Below are 21,282 nucleotides of genomic sequence, written 5' to 3'. Positions count from 1 at the left end.
CAAATGTTCCTATTCTCACCTTCATTTCTGCTACAGAAGAAAACATGAGTGTATTACATCTCCTTCCAGATAGCCTCTAACTGATTTGCACTGAAAAATATTCATTGGAATCCAATTTTCCTTCTCAGAAAGGGGTATTTCATGATGTTTCTTTTAGTTAGAATTTGTAAATATTTTTGTCTTTTACATTTTATCTAAGATGTAGTTAATGTAGCCATTTCTTCAAACACAGATGATACTTGTTCCATGTCATGATAGTCATGTCTGATTTTAGTTCTGCAGAGTTCTCCAGCCAGGAATGAGTCTAGAGGACTCTCCTCAAGTTGTATAGTGACTCTGTTGTTCATAGGCTTATTTTCTTATTTATAGATGATACAACTCAAAAAGCATAATTTTTCAGAAGGACTCTGTTCTGATAACCCCAAATTTTGTTTTACAGGTGTCGTGGTTTTAAACCAGTAACTAAAAAACTACTTATTTTTTGTTGTGAGATATGGATTAAAACAAGAGCAAAACAGGCTTAAGACTTAAAAGGAATAAAGACAGTTTATTAACAAACTACAAGAATGAGAATACCAGAATAAACTTTCAGAAAACCCCCTTATCTTCTACATCTTAACTATTTCTCTGTACACATGACAACATAGAGACAAATAACTTTAGGACTTTGGTGGTTAAAAACAGTCTTAATTCTTGCTACAGTCTTTCATCAGTCTTTGTAGAGAAACAGAAGTCTCTTTCTGTTAGCTTACGGAGTTTCTCACGAGAAAACTATTTTTCATCATAGTTTTCTATTTCTCTAATGCCAGCTGCCCGGAAATCTGTCATTAGATCTTCTCTTCTCATTTCACATCTCCAAGGTGTGTATGGGTCACAGAGTTTAAGAATCTTATTTTTAAGGATAAGTTATTCAAAGGCAGAAGTCTTCTTTATTTGTCTCTGTGAGCTTTCCTGGAAAACAGTTTTCTCTTTGCCTCCAAAGCTTCAAAATCTTCACTCAACTCAATTCCAGCAACTCACAGTATCACAAGCACTCTCTCTGTCTCTCTTCTGCTCAAAAGTTACACTTTGAATATCTCATTCCTCCTAATACTCTTATCATGAATTAAAGGAGTCTTTTTATACTATTATTGTCCACCTCCATAGCTTTAACAGAAAGATATTTCAGCTGTAAAGCATCTCCTTATTCTCTCTTTCTTATTTAAACTTAACTCTTTTCTTCACTGTTTTTGGTGGTTCTATGATGTCTCCTCTATGTTGATTGTCTCTCTGTCTTTCTGAGAAAGGAGTAATCTGTATGTTTATCCAGGTAGTAAAAGAATTAAAAGCTTTAAGAAAACTGCAAGTGTTCATGGTGTTAAGTTTCAGTCTAGCAGCAAAAACTGAAAACCAAGCTCGGCTGGCCAGCGCTGCTTCTCTTCTCCCTCCCCCCCCTCCACCCCGCGGCCTTGTAGGCCTGGAGAGGGGGGGAGGAGGCCAAGACAGAGCCTGCTACCTTGTCCGAAGCCAGAAACCAAAGAGAGCAAGAGAATTCTGTCTGTACTTCTTAAGGGGGTGTTTACAAGTTGAATTCACTTTTTAATGGTCAGATCTGCTGTCAATTCTTGAAAATGACCGATAATTGGTCAGGAGAGAAAAACTCCCATCAGCCACCAGCAGCTTCAACTTCCTCTCCCTCCAAGCTGTCTTAAAGGTAAAGCTACCCCATGACAACAGGTAAGCCTACTTCAATCTAACTATTTTATGTGAAGTGAATGCCCCTTAGAGGTTGGAAAGCATTTGGTTTGCTCCTGGACTGCACCCTCCAGTTTCATTTCATCTGGAAGGAATCTACTTCCTTGTAATTTGTCTCCTCTGCAATGTAACCCCAAAAATGTAAACAGGAACAACTGGGAAATTCAATTTGTATGGGGCAGTATTGTTGATATGAGCTGAAGTGCTCACAGAGATAGATGCACTTGTGGAAAATTATAGGTATGGTTCAAGAGTGCCTTGATAATGAGTTGATTTTAGAAGTTACTAGTTGCTAAAAGCTGCATCCTATGTGGAAAAAAATCCCAATATTGCAGTTCCTGATTTTTTTTTTCTAAGTCTTCAAAAATCCTCCCTCATTCTCCCAAATTCCAAATCATGGTTTTGTGTGCATGAAAATGAGGGAGTTTTTCTGAATTAACCTAACAGTTTTTCTTTAGAATCTGAGACACATTCCAATATTTTGAGCAATGAATTAGAAGCATTTTTTGCAGTCATTTACAAGACTAAGTTGTTTACAAAAAGTTCCCAGCTCAATAAGAAATATCTGCCTCAGGATTTTTAATTTTGTATGGATGTGGATATAATTCAGGGAATTGCACTTGTTACTTCTAGCTGTACAAATAGGCATGGCCTTTTCCAGTTCATGTTTGAGTCCAATCTTCTTTGATCACAATCCTATGCATTAAAAATGTTTGTGAGGTTACCTAGACATTTATCAGTTTTTAAACTGCACAGTTTTAATACTGCTTTGTTTCTGCAGCTTTCATGCGTTTTGTGACCATGTTATGTATGATAAACAAACAAACAAATAAATGTTTAATGTCCCGTAAGGTGTAGAATTGTAACTTGCCTCTTCCCCCAGAAGCATAAAGGCCATTTGTGTAGGGGACTAAATGTGGCTAATACAAAGTAAAATTAGCTGAAAAACATGGCAACACCTCTATAAAACCCTGTGATCAGTAAATATGCATTTTTTGTGTGGGGGTACTGCTAATTTCCATGGGAAAAGCCATCCAAGAGTTCAAATACTTGCAGAAATTTGACTAAGACTGGAGACAATGCAAGTAAAAGGACTGTTTACAGGTGGACAGTAAAGGAGCCCTAAATGCATTGCTCAGTTTGGTACTATGAACTTGTTCTGACTGGTCTTTTAGTGCTTTGTGCTAACTGCTTCCCTCCACTCTGGACCATCTACCACACACTGTCCCTATGTCTTCTTGAGTTAGAATAAATATTAAATTTCTGGAATTTTCATGGAAGCAGAAAAATCTGAAGCAAAGCCCACCTTTCCCACCCATTGGTAGCAATCTGTTCCCCAGAAAATTGCTGCAGGGTCACTGGTGGACTGGCAATATGCTGGGTAGGACAAGCTATTCCAAGAGGAGCAGGAGAAAAAGACAAGTCCCAGAGATATCTTGCATTTTCATCCTGAGCCCTGGGGTGTGGTCCCCTGAGGACATGGAGGTTTCTTCTTGTTCCATAAGATGGGAACCACCAACAATAAAGAGCTTGATTTAAAAAGAGGCATAGACTCTACTCAGCCTTGTCCAAAGCCATGATGGTGTCACAGCTCTTTGTGAGATCAAAATACTTTTCTTTGGTATACAGATTGTGAAAAGCACACACCTATGCCCCTTTACTTCTCCAGATGGGGTCTTGATTAAAGGCTTTTTGCTGAATGAAAAAAAATGTCTTTGATATGTAAAGACAGAATGCAAGACTGTCACTTATTATACCTTTAAAAGTGTATATGATCACAGTGAAACAACTGTATTCTATTTATTCTACCATTTCTCATACTTATGCTGGACTAAATAAATAACTGTCAACTTCAAGCACACAAAAATCATGACTCAGGTCTTTATAAATGCCATGAACTTCAAAGGGTATATTTTCTTTGCCTTATGTTCTTGAGCCCTCAGAGATCAGATTGTGAAAAGAAGACATTTTTAAACTTTTTTTTCCATAAGTAAAAGAATAATAGCTATGTATTTCTTGGGGTTTTTTGTAAATTTTTTAACTCAACCCTTACCACCACCAAAAAAACGTGACACTTGAAATCTTGAGGGTCTGCAGTACTTTTAGTAGTAACAGTAGTTTTTCAGTCCAGACTTGTTACCAGTATAATATTCTATGATGAATAAGACTGAGGGAATGTTGCAAAACACAGCTTTTATTTTATCTGCCTTTCCTTTTGCTGCCTTGCAGTAGGGAAAGTATGTTGGTGCATCATTCAGAGTGGAAATTGTAAATCCAGTTTTCAGGCACCTGGGGGAGACTGTTATGTGCTCTGACCCAAACCAAAGAACTGTTTGGAAATTAGCCTCAAGCTTTCATGTCAGATCTCCCAGAGCTTTGTCAGGAGCCAAATCCTGGCTGTCACTTTCCCCTTACATCCTGAGTTCTAGGAGGCAAGTGAATGGTAAGGAACTTTCTATTTTTTCACAGGGAAAAAAACAAGAATAAAGACTCCAACCTGAGAAACATGAATGAGGTATATGGCCAAGAAACAAAATATATATTGCAACTGACAGAAATCTTACTTAAAATTTTGTACTATAATTATTAATGAAAATGTTTAGGAATCCTAAACTTTTGGCATGTTTTGTCAACTTCTGTTTTGAAAGGGAGAGAACACTAGCATTGTTTACATCTTGCTTTACTCAAATCCCAATTGGTAGAGCACTGTGTTTGTCTCCACTATTCAAGCCTTGAAACATCACTGGAATGTTATCCTATTTTCTTCTAGATGCTCTTTTTTGTCTCACAGGTTGAAGTGCCATCTCAGTTTTAATTTTGCACATGACACAAATTGAAGCTGGCATTTTTTAATCATTTTTGAAAAAGATGATATGAAATTGCCTCACACCTCATGAAAAGCTGTGTTGCACTGTTAGATAAATGGAGTTTCTGCCACCAAACCAACTTTTTAGTAATCCTTACTTTAATCAGTTTCATAAACAGCATTCATTCCTATTTAAATTTTTTATTTTATTTCACAAGGATTTTTGACCAGAATTTTTTTGCTTTAGGCCACAGAAGAACAGACTCTAAATATTGCCTTCAGGGCTGGTTTTTCAAAGTTTCTTCCTCATTGAAATAAATCAGCAGTGACTGACTGACTATTTTGGATTTCAATTTGGATTTCTCCTTTGAGTTACTGCAGACTTGTGGGTCTGGATTAAAAATGTGATACAAGCAACTATTTATTTTTTTGGGGATTAGTTGTGCTGGGCCTTATCATGGTGAGTGAAAAGACTTACTTTGGCCCTACACCTGTAGCAATTTGTAGGCAAAAAATAAAGTGCTTAACCCCTTATGGACAGGATGAGAGAAAAAGGCCTCAAGTTGCACCAGGGGGCGCTTATATAGATATTAGGAATAATTTATTAACAGAAAGGGTTATCAGGCATTGCAACAGACTGCCCAGGGAAGTGGTGAAGTCATTATCTCTGGAATGGTTAAAAAAAAAAAGTGGATATGGCTCTTGAGGACACAATTAGTGCTAAACATAGTGGTGGTGTGTCTCCAGTGGTGGTGAGACTTTTGGACAAAGTTTATTAGGGGAGCTCTGCTGTAGGGCCATGAGGTGCAGAAAGGACCCCTCATGCTCTCCTTGTCAGAGAGAAGCCTGGGGGCAGCTGGATCCAGTCTTAGCTTCAACAGTTTAAGCAACTTTGTCCTGCAAGACTAAATAAGACAAATCAGATATATTTATATAAAATGAATTATATATTATGACAAATGATTAAACAAAAGATTTTAAACAGAATTATTTACTACACGGTGTAAAAACTGAAACTACTAGAAGCATGTATTATAGAGCATTATATAAAAGAAATGATATCAAAGCAGTTGTATTGAAGCTAGCAAAAAGAAACAATTATTAAGAACAGATTGATGTAACTCACCCATACCAATGCCCATGGACAGATCTCCTTGACTCAGTGCCAAGGAGTACCCTTGAGGGGTGTTCCCACATCAAGGGAGGAAACTTCATACACACAGTCCAAGAAGGAATATGTTAGAGGCATCTGCCATATGAAAGTGGACTGGATTTTTATAGTGTGAAAAGATAAGATTGCCAGTCATGTATCTTCAGGTCAGTTTAGCAGCTTATCTGCCAAATCTTTGCCTTACTATAGGATGTTAATTTGAGGCTGATGAGCCAGACTAGTTTTAGCATGACTCAACCGCAAAGCAGCACGTGATATTCCCTCTCAGCCCACCACTGATAGCTCGCAAAATACTGCATTATTTGAGTTGTTTGACCACATTCCGAGGGTGGGTGAGAGTCCTGCTACCTGGTGCTAGACTGTTGGCTGCACTTGAAGATCTCAGAGGTATTTTCCAACCTTAAAGGTTCTGTACAGGAGGTCCACAGACCTGTGGAGAGTTCATGTTTAAACTAGGAGATGCTTCATGTATTAATTCTGCAATTTGCAGTTTCCAACTTTTTCTTTCACCCAACAAAAACTCTGATCCTGACAATAGTTTGTTTTCTTTTGGGTGTAGATTAGGCCAATATTTCTTGGTCCAAGATAGACTTTTCTTTCAAGCTGGTAGGATAAAATTTGATAGCAGTCTCATTTAACTGTAAAATATTGAAGAATTCTTTGTGATATCATTATAAGACTCATATGTATAAAAATACACTATCATATATAATTTTTTTTATATTTTTTTATGACAGTATTTTTAATATCAGCAATTGTTAAGTAATTTTGTATGTAAAATGTGGGAGTCATTCTACTGAAGCTAATTGCAGCTTTCCAGTCCTGATGAAAGATCTGTTTGTCAAGCTTTATCAGAGTATTTTGGTAAAAGGAGATTTTGCCACACTGATTATTGGAATCAGGGGAGAAGTTACAGGGAGGGAAGAAATTATGAAGGATGAAACTTTCTTTAGCTGATCTGTTATGTTTCAATGTTTAGCAATTGATGTGATATGACCCGATACTATTTCTCATTAATTTTCAGAAATAGAGAGAGAAATAGTATATTATTGAAATACTTTTATCTTTTTTCAGCTACTCACAGCTTACTCTCAGAATAGCACTAACATTTATGCTGAGTCTTAATGGGTAAATATCCAGTTTAGTTGACTTTTTAAAGTAGATGTTTGTTTTCCTGAGAGCCACATGCATTGACTATATGTTTTAATAACAAAAGATGTTTAAACAGGCCAAAAGCCAACATTTTAATGAATTTTGGGGGACAATTTTTCAAAGAAAAACGAGAGTAAAATAACTTCAATAGTTTTAGAACATTTAGAACATTTCTGAACACAGACTTCATAAAAAAGGCTGAATCTTCAGACAACTATATCTGCTACAACATACAGTGACTAGTTATGTTGCTCATTATCATATAAGTCAGCTGCTTTGTCATTGCGTATCTATGAGCTTGCAGAAAGTGTTTCCCATAAGGATATAAATATTTGAATCTTGTGTATGCTACATAGATTGTGAAAAACTGCACTGCAGAATGAGCTGGTCTTTGAACACATGAATTGGTCTGCTTGAAATATCGACTGTCAGACTCGGTTTGCCAATGTTTAATGTTACAATAGATCAGTTTGCTGACAGATTGTCTCAGTTATGGCTAGTATTGCCACTCTTAAAGAGCATCCTACCACAAAAGCTTTATCAAGGAAGAATAAGCTTTTAAAATTGTATCACTCTTAAGTCTTAGGTCTTGATGTGAGACTCATGCACCTTTCTCATTGTCTACATTTGTGCATTTTCAGCAGTAAAAATGCAGTAAGAGAGTCAGTCCTTGCATAGGATGGATCCTGGTGTTGCACTTCTACTGGAAAGAGTATTATCGAGTAATGTTCCTTTAAGACTCTTTACAATCTACCAATTTGATATTGGAAACCAAATCTATCAATTCGATATTGGTAGTCAGGCAATTGTGTAATGCTCCAATATATTTTAAAATTATTCAGATTTTCAATTTAATATCTTCTATTTAGCCATCCATTAAAAACCTGTTGTTTTTACTTCAGCAATACTGAGACTCCCAGTCAGATGCTTTCACTCTATTTTGGGATACATAATCAAAACATCATCTCTGCCATAAACAGAAACATATTTGTGGTCCTTAATTATTCTGTTAATGAGGAAACATATAATTTCTGCTGAATGAAGTATGCCCAATATAGATCGAAGAAGAAAATGAAAGCATGCAGAAAAAGAAAGCATGCTAAAAATAAATGTTACTACTAATAATTTGCTGAATCATCTAAAATGCTATTTATTAATTCATAGTGTTATGTGTAGATATTATTAGTTTAATCTGTCAGTCAGCAGTCACATTCTGTTGTGACTTTTATGCGTGATCTATGAATGAATGCAAGCACTGACAGCCTGATAGATGTCTGAACTATACATAATAGCAAGTTTATCAAATCAGAATTGCTACTTTGAATATCTGCTCATAAAATTTCTGTTGTTGTCCAGCTACTACTTTCAGATACTGTTTTATTGGGATCAAACTTGAGGGACAAATGAAGGAAACAAGTATCCACTGTGAAGAAATTAATTTAGGAATTGCTTCATGTACTTGTTACTTTGTGCTAACAACATTTTTAAGCTATTATGAGTGGCTTGAGAGGTAGTCCATGCAGTTTTATAAATAGCTTTTGAATAACATTTTCCAACTTAAGAATTTGAAGAAAGATGGCCTTATCAGTTAATTAACCTATCTTACATAAGAAAAAAAGTATCTAAAAAAAACCATGGCTTATAAACATTAAACGATATGGTACTCAAGACTTTGACCAGAATTAATTTAGAAAATCACCTGAGTTTTTCAAACAGTTTAGCTATTGTTGGTGTCTTTGTGTTCTGAGTAACCTTCTCACATTTTGCACACTGAGTGCTGCTATATACATACTGCTTGCAGGGAGTAAGTTCTTCTGAGCTTCCAGAGTGAGTTTTGAAGCAGACCTGTATATTGGGCTGTTGTGGTTTGAGTCCAGCTGGAAATCAAGCACTACACACCCCTCACTCCCTTCCTTTTCTCTACATCTACCCTAGTGGAATGGAAAGGAGAATCAAAGTAAAATTTGCATGTTGAGATACATAATAAATGAAAATAAACTAAGATACAGCAATAATGGTAAATTATAATGTAAATGGAAAGGGAAAACTAAGTGATACACCATGCAGTTGCTCACCACTCACTGACTGATGGCAGACCCTCTTCCTGAACCTAGGTCAGCTCCCTTTCAGGGTAACTCCCCCAGTTTATATACTGGGCAGGATGTTCTGTGGAGTATCCTTTTGGTCAGTTCAGGTCACCTGTCCCAGCTATGCTCCTTCCTTTGAGTACCTTTTCACTGACAGAGCATGAGATTTAGGATAAACATGACTTAGCAAAAAACCAAAACATCAGAGTTATCAATATTATTCTCATTCTGGATCCAAAACACCATTCTCATTCCAATTTCAAAACATTCAAAGCAGTGTAACAACTACTGTGAAGAAAAAAATTCTACCCTGAAACAAGGATAGACAGCTGTGTAACTTTTAAGGGATGTTAAGTAGCTAAAACCAGTTATAAATCTATTATTAACTTAGGATTTTTAAGTGCAGAAAAACAAAGCAGACCGGCAAATTCAGCTTAGGGGAGAGGTAATTTAGGGTTTTGGTAACTCTCAGAATACAGCTTTTATTTAAGGGAAAAAAACCTCACACAAACAACTAAAAACACATTGCTTTGATTTCTGGCTTTTTTAACAGTTTAACCTATATTCTGATGAAAAATTTGAGCTACACAGAAACCAACAAAATAAGATGGGATTCAATGAAAAAGATAATGGGTTTACTGAGGCTAACTTGTATCAAACAGAAAAAACCCCGATTTTCCTAAAAAAGAAATAGAACTTTTTATGCATTACCCAGGGAAAATACTGGTAAGTATGGGACAGGTTCATTCAAGAAACAGTAAAGTTAGAAAGATGAGGGAATGAGCAAAGTTGAAACTACAGTGGGTCAGGCAGAAATGTTATTGTTCTGGACTAAATTACTAAATGAATTTTAGGGATTGGGATCTGATGTGTTTGCAGTAACAGGGTACTAGTATTATTGTAGCAGGATGGGGGATAGATTATGAAATTCTCTGGATAATACTGCTCTGCTGACTTGAAGAAAGACAAACTCAGAACAGGTTCTCACCTGAAGACATTTTAAGGTAATCAGGTTACGGAGGGAGTATTTCATATAAATGGGAGCTACAAGAGCTTGAATTTCTTAGTTCAACAAAATGAAGCTGGAAGAGTACTCACTGTGTGCTTGTGAAGGAGAAGGGAGAGGTATTTAACCAGAAAAAAACCCCAATCATGACAGCGTGGAAGCATGTTTTTATGGGCTGGGTATTATTAATAATAATAGAACAACTGAAAAATTATCTAAAGGAAGTTTTGAAGCAGCTTTCCATCAGAATGTTCTTGTCAAAAATCTATCTTATTTTTAAGACAATTTGAACACTATTTGAGGTATGATAAGGTATGAAGGCTGGCTAGAGGTTTCCCCAAATGGCTTCTCACTACCCTGTGCCTAATATGTTGACTGCATGAATTTGTTTACCCTCTAAGGCTATTCCTTCCATTCTCATCCAATGGATTTATGAAGTTTATGTAGACTGAAGTTTATGACTAATAGTATTATGTGACACTCAATGGTTCAGTACAGTGATGAATGTAGCTGGGCCTCATAGTATGTCTTACGTTTTATTAGCTGTTTCAGCTAACCTCATAGAAGAGGTTATCTCTATACAGACTTTTCCTCTCCTACCTAAACTCAAGGATTTGAAAACCTACTTATATAAATATATGTTTACCCTGCAGTTGCATTTTGCAGCATAAGAAAACCTACAAAGCTAGTGGTCATGCCATGATTTGTTTTGTCAGTAAATAAACATTTGTTCTTGTGCTCTCCGTCTGGTGAAAGGCATGAACACTAAGCACATTGCAAATTTTTCAAAAATAGAGTTAGCTGTGGTGCACTACTTACTGTAATTAATGCTCTCCTGCCAGTGTGGAAATCCCCAAGTTCCTCAAAGATAACACTAAATGTTTCTAATTCTGTCTGGCAGCTCAATAATATTTTTTGAGCCTGAGATCTAATTAAAATATCAGTGCTCTTTGATATGAAGCAGATCAAAGTTAAATTTGGTATTCTTAGCATCCAGTTTTTTTCTCTCTCTCCGAATGCACTCTTCTACTGTCTGAAGCTCCTTTGCAGAAGTTCAGCAGACTGTTACCTTCTCTGTTTGAAGATTTTTTTCTGTATCATTTGAAGTCTCTGACTTTGATAGGCTCAGTAGAATAGATAATATGTGTGCACTGGGATTTATGCATAGACAGAGTAAGAAACAGGATGAAGCATATCCACAGCTAATTTAAATCAGCAGTGAAACACTGCAGTTTGAGTGATTAATAACTGCTGAAGCTATTGCCTAATGGTTTTTATGTAGGAAAACTCATGCACACTGATAAGCAATTTTTTTTCCATTTAGAAGGTCTGAATAAAGAATAATATAGGTGAAAGTGTGCTTATATAACCTGAGATACTAGATCTTTACTACTAGCAGCTAGAAGAACTATTCAGAGATAAATTTTCAAAGCACGCAACTGTGGGAAATGCTGTACTTTGCCTGAAATCCTATTTCAGCCTTCAGTATAGTTGAAAATATTGATGCTTCAATGAATCAAGATCTCTTTTTTCTTATCGTGGCTAGTAGATACGATCTGTATTAGACTTTACTCAGGCAATGTGAAGGATGTTTTCCGCCTAGTTTAAAATAGAGTAGAACAGGCAGATAGGGAAATTGTATTTTACTGTTCATTTCAATGAGTTTTTCCAAAGCACATGCCAAAGTAGGGCATCTGATTAAAAGAAAAATTTAACTAAAATGTTTATATCCTATACATCAGATATGAAGAGAAGATGAAGATGGTATTCATGCTAAGTTCTTCTGTTTCCAGTATTCCTGTTGCTAAGTTAGACACCTAGTATGAAGTGATACTAGTACCACGTGGGGGTCATGGTACTTTGAACACAGTTTCAGTTTCAAGAGCAGTAGAATCCCTAGATTCTAGAAGATGTGTGCTTCTTGTTTGCAGAAATAAAAGCACATGGCAAGATCCCATGGCCCAGATTATTCTCAATTGGTAAGGCTAGTGATCAGTCTTTTTACTCTTATCAGGGGCATTATTTCTACACATCTTTTCAGTTAGAAACTACAATCAGTTCCCATGTCTTCATGAGTTTCAGAGTCTCCATGTATAGATGAGTCTTCCTCCTCTCCTCTTACCCTACTTTTTACCACCTCACCCTTGAGAAAAAGCCTTTCCAGGAGCCAAACTCAGCACCATGTGTCTGCCTTTAGAAATTTACTGACTGTTGGACAAGGCCATATTTGCCAGACTGCCTGAGGCCAGTTCCACATTCTGTACATGAAAACAGTGAACTGGAAGAAGTTTTGCATGTTTGGTCTGATTTGCTGTAATTCTATATTGGCTGAAAAGCAAGCAAGGGCTGATCTTTCTATTGCTACAATATTCCAGCAAGGAAAAACAACTTTTTAAAGCAGTTTCAAAATACGACTCTTACTAGCAGGTTCTTTCTGAGCTAGTTAGATACAACCTGAATGCTGCAGTAATTGGTGCTGCAGTAGCTCATTTGTAGATGCTCTGCAGCTTAGTGTAGTCCATAAACACAAGTAGAATGACAAGGCAGAGCACAGAATCTGAGACAGGGATCTGCAAAATCATGTTGTGTGCCAAAAAAGAAAGTTTAACCTTTCCTTGGAAAGTGCAGAGGGATCCTTCTGTCAATTGTTTTGGTTCTATTATGGGTCCCCACGCTTCCATCAAAATTTGAACTCTGGTTCCATGTTGGAAACGGAGCTCTCAGTGTGCAGAAGAAAAGCAGTCCCTGTGACACCTAATGGCACAAAAATATGGCTGTTTGTTTGGTTTCTTTCTTTGCATTTATTTTCTTATCTATTATACAGGAATGTAGGGCTTCAAGATCTAAGAAGCTTTGGCATTTAACATGTCCTGTTTGTTCTTTTCCCTTGGTTAGACACAGAAGATGCAGATAGCTTGTAGCAGCTCCTTAGATTGAGGAGACTCTTTGGCCACGGTGGAAACACTTCTGTGCCAGGTGGGTGCCTGTCACTAAAGGACACAAAATGATTCACACGAATGCTTCTCAGTGTTAGGACAGGAAAGAAACCCCTTTATTCTCTGACTCCAGTATTTATAGATTCTCGACAATAACCAGGGATTGGATAATTAAGTTACCACCTCCTCAGTCACACTGGCCATATGAAACATCCATCAAAAGACGTTTCTTAGAAGGAATGTGATAAACAACTTATGCTTATAGAACTTTCATGGGAAAGTAACTAAAACTATGAAAACATTATCAGAAGGCTTTAGTTTTCAGGGTGACAGGTGCCTGTTCTTCAAGGCAGATCAGATACCATCAAATTGTACTCTTGATCAGAAACAGAATCATGTACTTGTTTTAAATACATTGATGAAGAGGAAGAATGAGCTCAACAATCTGCCAATGGCTTTAATGGATTGTTCAGTCCTCAACAAGTTTAACTGCTTGCAAACATTTTACTCATTCATTATCTGGGAAAACTAAGTACCCAGGCAATGACATGGCTAAGTGGCATCCCTTAGGGGTCCATACTGGGACTAGTGCTGTTTAATATTTTCATTAACAAAATAGATGAAGTGGTCAAGTGCACCCTCAGCAAGTTTGCTGATGACACCAGGCAGCGTGGTGCCTTTCACACACTGGAAGGATGGGATGCCAGCCACAGGAACATGGACAAGCTCAAGTACTGGAGCCATGGGAATTTCATGAGGTTTAATAAGACCAGGTGCAAGGTGTTGGATCAGGGCAACTCCCAGTATGAACATAGGCTGGGAATGAACAGATCAAGATAACACCCTCTGAGAGGACTTGGGGATGTTGCTGGATGAGAGGCTGGACATGAGATAGCCTTGTGCACTCACAGTCCAGAGAGCCAAACATGTCCTGGGCTGCATCCAAAGTAATATATGGACAGCAGGGCCAGGGAGAGGATTCTGTCCCTCTGCTCTGCTCTGCTGAGACCCCACCAGGAGTGCTGCATGCAACTCTGGGGTCCCCAGCATAGGAAGGATATCAACCTGTTGCACCAAGTCCAGAGGAGGACACCAAGATGATTGAAGGGATGAAGCACATCTCCTACAATGACACACTAAGAGAATTGGGATTGTTCACCCTGGGGAAGAGAGGGTTTTGGTGAGACCTAACTGCATTCTTTCAGTACCTGAAGGGAGCCTACAAGAAAGACAAAGAGACTTTTTAAAAGAGGATGCAGTGACAGAATAAGGGGGAATGGCTTCACACTGAGAGTAGGTCTAGATTAGATATTAGGAAAGAAATGTTCACTGTGAGAGTGGTGAGGAACAGGTTTCTGAGAGAAGCTGTGCATGTCCCACACCTGGAAGTGCTCAAGAGGCAATAGACTGGGGCTCTGAGCAACATGTTAGTGGAAGACATCCCTGCCCATAGCAAAAAAGTTGAAAATAAATGAACTTTAAGGTCTTTTCCAACTCAAATCATTCTATGATTCTATGAAAATTTTTAAGTAGCAACACTGATTCAGAAAGGCTAGAAACCAGCTGAAATAAGAGCTCATGGAGATGTATTCTTAACTTTATTTTCAACTTCAGATGTACAAGTTCTTTGACACTAAGGCCTAAGGAAAATTACTTATTTCAGTGTTGTAGATTCAATTACAAATAATATAAAGCCAGAGACTAAAACATTTTGAGAAGATAGTTAATTATAAGGTGGTAATTACCTGGTAGCAGAACCTGAGCTTATATGATATATTGCTGCCAAAGTAATTAACTTGATAGAAGTGAGAACTATTACATCTACACTGCAGGAACTTTGTGCCAAGTTCTCCATGGCTCTTACAGGAAACAACAGCATTCAAAGAAACAGAGTGTCTTCTTTCCACACAATGTAGTTTATGTCAAAGTGTTCAGAACAGAGACTAAAGGCTCAGAGAGATGTTGTTCTCTCATTCAGGAACTACACTATTTTTTTTTTATTTTTTTTTTCTCTCAGAAGCTCTGTATCCACTCCTCAGAGAAATGGAAAGAGAAGTGTGGCTTATGGTAAAGCATTAATTAACTGGGGGTGAAGATGGGGGAATAAGTAGAACAAATTAGAGTTGTAGTAAAACAATTTCTTTTTGACCATCTGAGGTTCATAGATGTTCGGTAAGATGCCATTCATCATTTACTTTAGCAATAAATCATTGTCTAGCTTCAAGAATGTGTCTAACAAACATGAGAATTTAGACTGAGATGATTATGTATGAGCTAATACCAAATCCACCCATAAACCCTGGCAGCTGTAGACAGGTTAAGTCTATATTAATGTACAGACTATTCAGGACTATTTGTTGGCTTGCTTTACATTGGTTTTCAAAACTCAGACACATATTTGTAACATGTTGAGTCAATGCCTATTTCATCACATAATAAACCAATGACAAATCAGTGGAGTTCTGAGAAAAGTGAGGTCTGTGGAGGGTTGGTTTTTGGTTTTTTTTGAGGTTGTTTATTAAGCTGGTGTGAGTGACAGTTATGTGTGGAGTTTTTTTCTCACTAAGAAGAATGTCACATTGAGATGGAATACATGATTAGCTCATTCCTTTAATTCCTTGCCACAACTTGACAGTGGCAGAGAAAGTTTCTCCTTTTCTTTCTCTGATTGTTCTAGATGGAAGAAATTACCTTTCAGAACACAAAACATGTTCATATCTTTCATATTCTCTTTTCTTTCCAACTGCTAATGTAGTGTCAATGATGTGTGTTACATGAGTTTTGTTTTATTGAGAGCAATTTTACCTAGCAAATAATAGTAATAAGGTTACCAGTCTTTTCCAAGTACAATTTCTCTCTATCTGTCTCCTACATTTTATTTTACAGTATTTTAGTGCAACATGACAAGACTCCTTACTTTCTACATTTCTGCTGAATGCTACAGTCGACTCCTCATCAACTCCAAAATTGCATTTGCACCATTTTTGTGGAACATGCAGAGTGGTTGCCCACATAAAAAAGTTCAGCTTTCTTAACAGGAAGCCCAAGTACCCTACAATCTACCCTGTAGTTAAGCTGAAGATTTAGTCTCTCTGGGCTTTCAAGCACTCAAAAATATGAAAGAAGTCTAATTTTTTACACAAACAATCCCTCAACAGTGACACAGACATTAGCCTCTTCAGATAATAATTGATGTCTTTTCACATTTACAAGGATGGAAAATAGTATCTGTAAAACCAGAAAATTTTCTGCTCTTACATATCTCATCTTACTAAATAGAAATAATGTATTTGAAAGGCCAAGTAATGTTGCCAAACTCTAGTCTGAATATTGGCATACCATGAAACCCCAACTGTTTTTAATCCTAGTTAGACTTTCCACAGTTTTGTTCTCAAATATCTTAAATGTATTACTAAAGCAAAGTTTAAGCAGGGTGTTAAGAAGGGCTGAAACAAAAGCCCTCTTTTTAACTTGAAATGTAAGCTAATAATTAAGCTGAATAAGGACAGAGAATGATAGCCAACCTGTATCACCATGGAGGAGTCATGCTGTAATTCAGTTGTTCATGTTTCTGGGGGCTCATTCTAACCACACTGAATTCACCACAATTCATTTTCTCCATGGCTGTTTCTGAGTTATTCAAATACAGGGATAGAGAAGTAATTCATACAGGCTCCACAAGAACTTAATCAAATATATTTTCTTGAATTTTGTTTGTGGTGCTGTCATCTTAGCCTCCCTTTACTTTGCAGGTTGAGTCACTTTATGTGTAGTCTTGATTTTTAATTCATAATGTGGTGAAAACTTTGATCACTACCCCCACATAAACACTGTTTTACATAATTTATTTTTATTCATGTTTTACATAAATAATTTACCATTATTTTTCTGAATGGAAATAAGAATATAATGAATGATTTTTTTAAATTTATGATACTGATGATGTTCAGTTGTGATAGTGGTTCATTCTGTCTCTTCTATAGAAAAAGATCTTTCTTCTACAGAAAGATTTAAGGATTCTATGATAAATCTATAAAGACTTTCTCTGAAAAGAAATGAGCAAAATTTCTCTCTTTTTTTCTCTATCAATAATGGATTGGTTTTTTGGTGAATATACACTTATTTCAAGATAATTCAAATTTGGAAGGAAAAGTGTTGGAGGATAAGCTTGTATCTTGCAGAATGCAAATTTAGTAAGGAAGAGGTGTTTGCCTTCTGATTGTTCAGTATAATTAAGTTTAGAGAGGTGACCTTTCAGAGTAGAGTTCCTTGCAAACAGTGTAGAATTCAGTTGATTGTGGAAAGTTACAGAAATTGTTTTGTGAAACGAAAAGCACAGATTAACATAGAGAGATGGTCAGCACCCACAATTAATGCTTCTCCACCTGTGATAGAAAAGGTGTATCTATATGCCTTTGTGTAAAGGAAAGATAGGAGATCATAACAAATCACTATCTGCTTCCTCTTGAAGAACACCTATTTTAATTTGTGTTATAATCAAATATGGTTCAATATTTTCATCAAGCTTGGATGATCTATAGCTGCTGGCATTCCAAATGCTGCAACAGATCTCATAATGCTCATTAATTAGAGATTATTGAGTTTTAGCCAGAGTTTGAACTGCTAATATCCTACATGTTTTCTAATGATCTTCCTTGGGACCTGAGCTTAGAAAACTAGCCAGTTCCTAAACACTGCTTATCAGCTGGTCCTTCATTTTTTTCTCTTTGCTAATAGCTCACAAGCATAGTCCTTCTAGTCATTATCCCATAAAAATCTCAGAAAATCACCTGAAATAGGCACTATTTTTCAGGTATCTAAAGAATGTAAACTTGAAGGTGTGTCTTGTGACAGATGTTTGATATCATGGATTGGAAAAGTAGCATGGTTTCCATGTCTGAAATCCTGACACAAGACCACCTTTAGCTGTGGTCACTATATCTCTCACCCATAAACTGGAGTAAAAGTCCCAAATAACATGTGATTTACCATCAATCCAGAGGTACCTACACATGCTGCTGAATGAGTAGTGCTGCTTCTTTCTGCAATGCCAGGGACTCACTGAGAATTTGTGTGACTCTATTTATGTGCATGGAAACCCCCACCTTATTCCTATACTTCAAGACAGAGAAAATGTTTTTGCAGCTCCCTGGAGCCCTGAAAGCCAGTGATTGCAGTTGGAAGCAGGGCTGCCACAATGGTTATTTGCAGAGAGTGTGTGGGAGAGTGACTTCATGCAGCAATTGTCTTATTTCTATTAATAAAAATACATCTACTGAGCAAAGAAACACATTTTCAGTAAAAAGAGTATTTGTAAGTCCATGGAAAACTTGTGGTGCAGAGCGCTGATTCCTTTCTACTCCCAGATAACCAATGTAACATGTACTCAAATCTGCTGCAAGAACTATGTTTCAGAAGAGAAGAAAACCAGCTAAGAAAACAATGTACCTATGTTAAATACAGGAATTACAGCTGATTTAATCATGAGTATTTCATGCCCAGCATACACTGCTGAAAACATCTGAGCAGATCAAGCCCTTTGCAAGGGGACTTTGAGCTGGCCAGAGCATGGAGGCAAAACATTCCCCTTTTTCCCATGAGCTGAGGCAAATCTCAGGGACAGCAAAATGCTCTGTCCAGTAAGCAGCCTTTTGAGAGAACACAAAAGACCAAGCTGGACAAAATAACTTTCACAAACAAAGGAAAAAAATTCTTAGAATTAGATACATCATATTTAGTCAATTGCACCCAAAGAAAGAGTAATAACTTTGAACAATTTGATAACTGAGATATTTATAACAAAATTGTCATAAATGCATGAGCATAAAGTGCAAATGAATATTTATTCTGATATAGAGACACTTCTGAAAATCAGGTAATTTTAATGTTTGTATCCAACAAGTCTTACGGTCTACTTCTCATTTTGATTGTGGTCTCTGTTGCAAGGCTTATCTAGTTGGTGCTCTGTGAGCTTAGCATTAAAACCAACAAAAGTTGGGGAATCTACTGGCCACTTAGAAAATTAAAACTCACTTCGTTTGATCACTTTCTTTGAAACGTCAATATTTTGAATTTTTTCATTATATTAATACAGACACAATTTTTTTCTCAAATATTAAATCCTCAGTGTTATTAAAATGTTATTATTATTAATTAATATTATTTTCCTTACTCTGCAGGCTTTGTGCAAACCTTCAGTTTCCATTAAGTCATTTATATATGTGATTGTGAGACCACTTGGAATGCATCCTGTTCTGGGGTCCCCAGCATATGAAGGACAAGGACCTGCTGGACTGAGTCTAGAAGAGGACCAAGACGATGAGAGGGATGGAGAACATCTCCTGTGAGGAGAGCTTAAGAGCATTGGGATTGTTCAGCCTGGAGAAGAGAAAGTTTTGGTGAGACCTAATTGTGGCCTTCCAGTGCTTGAAGTGAGCTTTTGCTGGAGAGTGACTTATTAAAAGAGCATGTAGAGAGAAGATAAGGGCAAATTTGGGGGGCTTCAAACTGAAAGAGTGTAGGTTTAGATTCGATATTAGGAAAAAAATGTTTACTTGGAGATGGAGTGGAAGGAGTCCCTGCTCTTGGCAGAGTGGGTTGAAAGCAGAAGATCTTTAAGGTCCCTTCCAACCCCAGCCATTCTATGATTCAATGGCCTGCTGCAGCAAGCATTCACCATCTTCTACTTTCTGTCTTCAGTTATTGGCTACTAGTAAGCCTGAGGCTGAGTCTCTTAGCTCAGCTACTCCTTAACTTCCAGTCCAGTGTTATCTCATGAATAATTAAATGAACAAGCAAACAGGAACTTTTGTGGCATTATCTTTCAAGGAACACATGAGGATATTCCTCCTTGGAGTTAATCTCAGAGCGGGTGTGCAAAACATTCCTTCTAGTCTGTGTCTGTATTACAGCTCCCAGTAGTCAGAGTTTCTGTTAGTGCCTATGTTGCTATGGCACTCTCGTACTTTCACTTCTACTTTCACTACATCCTTTCACTGCTTCCTCCAGTCCACCCAGCACTAGCAGGCCTGTTGCTTTTTGAGCTACTATTGGTAATTCTCTATATAACTTTCACTTCCAGTCTATAAGAAGCAAAGCTCTGCACTGACTTGAGTCTTTACCCATGAAGACACAAGACAGTAGGTCTAAAGCTATAGTTAAGTGTCATAATAACAGGACAGTGAGCAGCCAAAGTGGTTGTCTGTAAATTTTAACTGCTTATAAAGAGAAAAAGCAGTGAACTTTGCATTTCTTAGAGCAGTCCTCAGTATATCAGTGGTGTTTTTCAGACGTCCAGAACTTTTTTTGTTACAGTTGACCACTGCATGCACAGCTCTTTTTAAATACTATATTCTATTGATGATTTCATCTAGAAAAATTACATGCTCAAGGTGGTTATGGCAATCCTGTATCTTGGCACAGTTGCACAGTGAAATTTTATCCATCATATGACCTGGAACACGCAAGGACAAATCTTCCATAAATCCACTGTATATTTCATCTATATCAATATATTTATTCCATGGCTTTTTAAGTACTACCTGCCTGGCTAGGTCATATAAACTAAAGAGAAGCACTCAGGAAAGCCAAGAAATCCATGTGTTGATCTGGACAAATAATTACAAATCTCCACATATTTAATCTTAATGCGTAGCAATGTGAACTATATGTTATTACATTTTAAGTAGTAAATAAGCAAAAAGTAATTGCCATGTTACAACATAATTTTGTGCCCAGTGCCATGATTCGGTGTTCTGAAAATAAGGGATTCAAATTGGTGTCTCACAATCCAGCCTGAGAAAAAAAGAAAGATTTTCTGTAGAAATAGAAGTCTAGAATGTCACTGTAAAAGATTACACTGATTACAAATGTGAAAAAAACCCCCAACAATAATGTGACCTGCAGGTCAAAAACTGAAGACGATGCAAACTGTCAAAATTACATTGAAATATTATTACTATTTCTATTTCTATTACTATTACAATTACATTACTATTACTATTACTATTACTATTACTATTACTATTACTAGTATTATTATATTTTTTTGGCATAGAGTATGAAAATGGATTGGGGGAAGAAAAAAGAAAGAAATGACAGCATGTTCTTTGCATTTGGTGCTATTTTGTATACTTAAAATAGAATCACAGTTACAGAAAATGTCTACCAAGAAAAACACATCAGACCATGAAAACATTTTTTTTTCTTTCTAAATTCAGTATAAAAATATATTACTTATTTGATGCATGTTTTTATTTGTTCTAAAGGTGCTCTTTCTTTTTTTGAAGCATATTTTTACCTAGCCTTGCAAAGTTCTTGTTTTTTCTTAACTAGTCTCTGCCTGTGTTCCCTCCAACAAGCTACATATAAAAATGATTGTGTAATTTATT

General features: G+C 36.8%; 1 long non-coding RNA gene across 1 annotated transcript; it reads left to right on the top strand.

Moving 5' to 3' along the window:
* The first annotated feature begins 1,408 nt into the window (after positions 1-1,408).
* Positions 1,409-19,615, top strand: LOC147653019 (uncharacterized). The gene is made up of 3 exons (XR_015287150.1): positions 1,409-1,716; positions 12,852-12,932; positions 19,072-19,615. It is a non-coding gene; the product is annotated as an uncharacterized LOC147653019 (long non-coding RNA).
* The last annotated feature ends 1,667 nt before the right edge of the window (positions 19,616-21,282 follow it).

Source organism: Cyanistes caeruleus, chromosome 5 (assembly GCF_971803275.1).
Source record: "Cyanistes caeruleus chromosome 5, bCyaCae1.hap1.1, whole genome shotgun sequence".
In the NCBI taxonomy this organism is placed as follows: domain Eukaryota; kingdom Metazoa; phylum Chordata; class Aves; order Passeriformes; family Paridae; genus Cyanistes; species Cyanistes caeruleus.
This window is presented reverse-complemented; position numbering and strand designations above follow the sequence as displayed.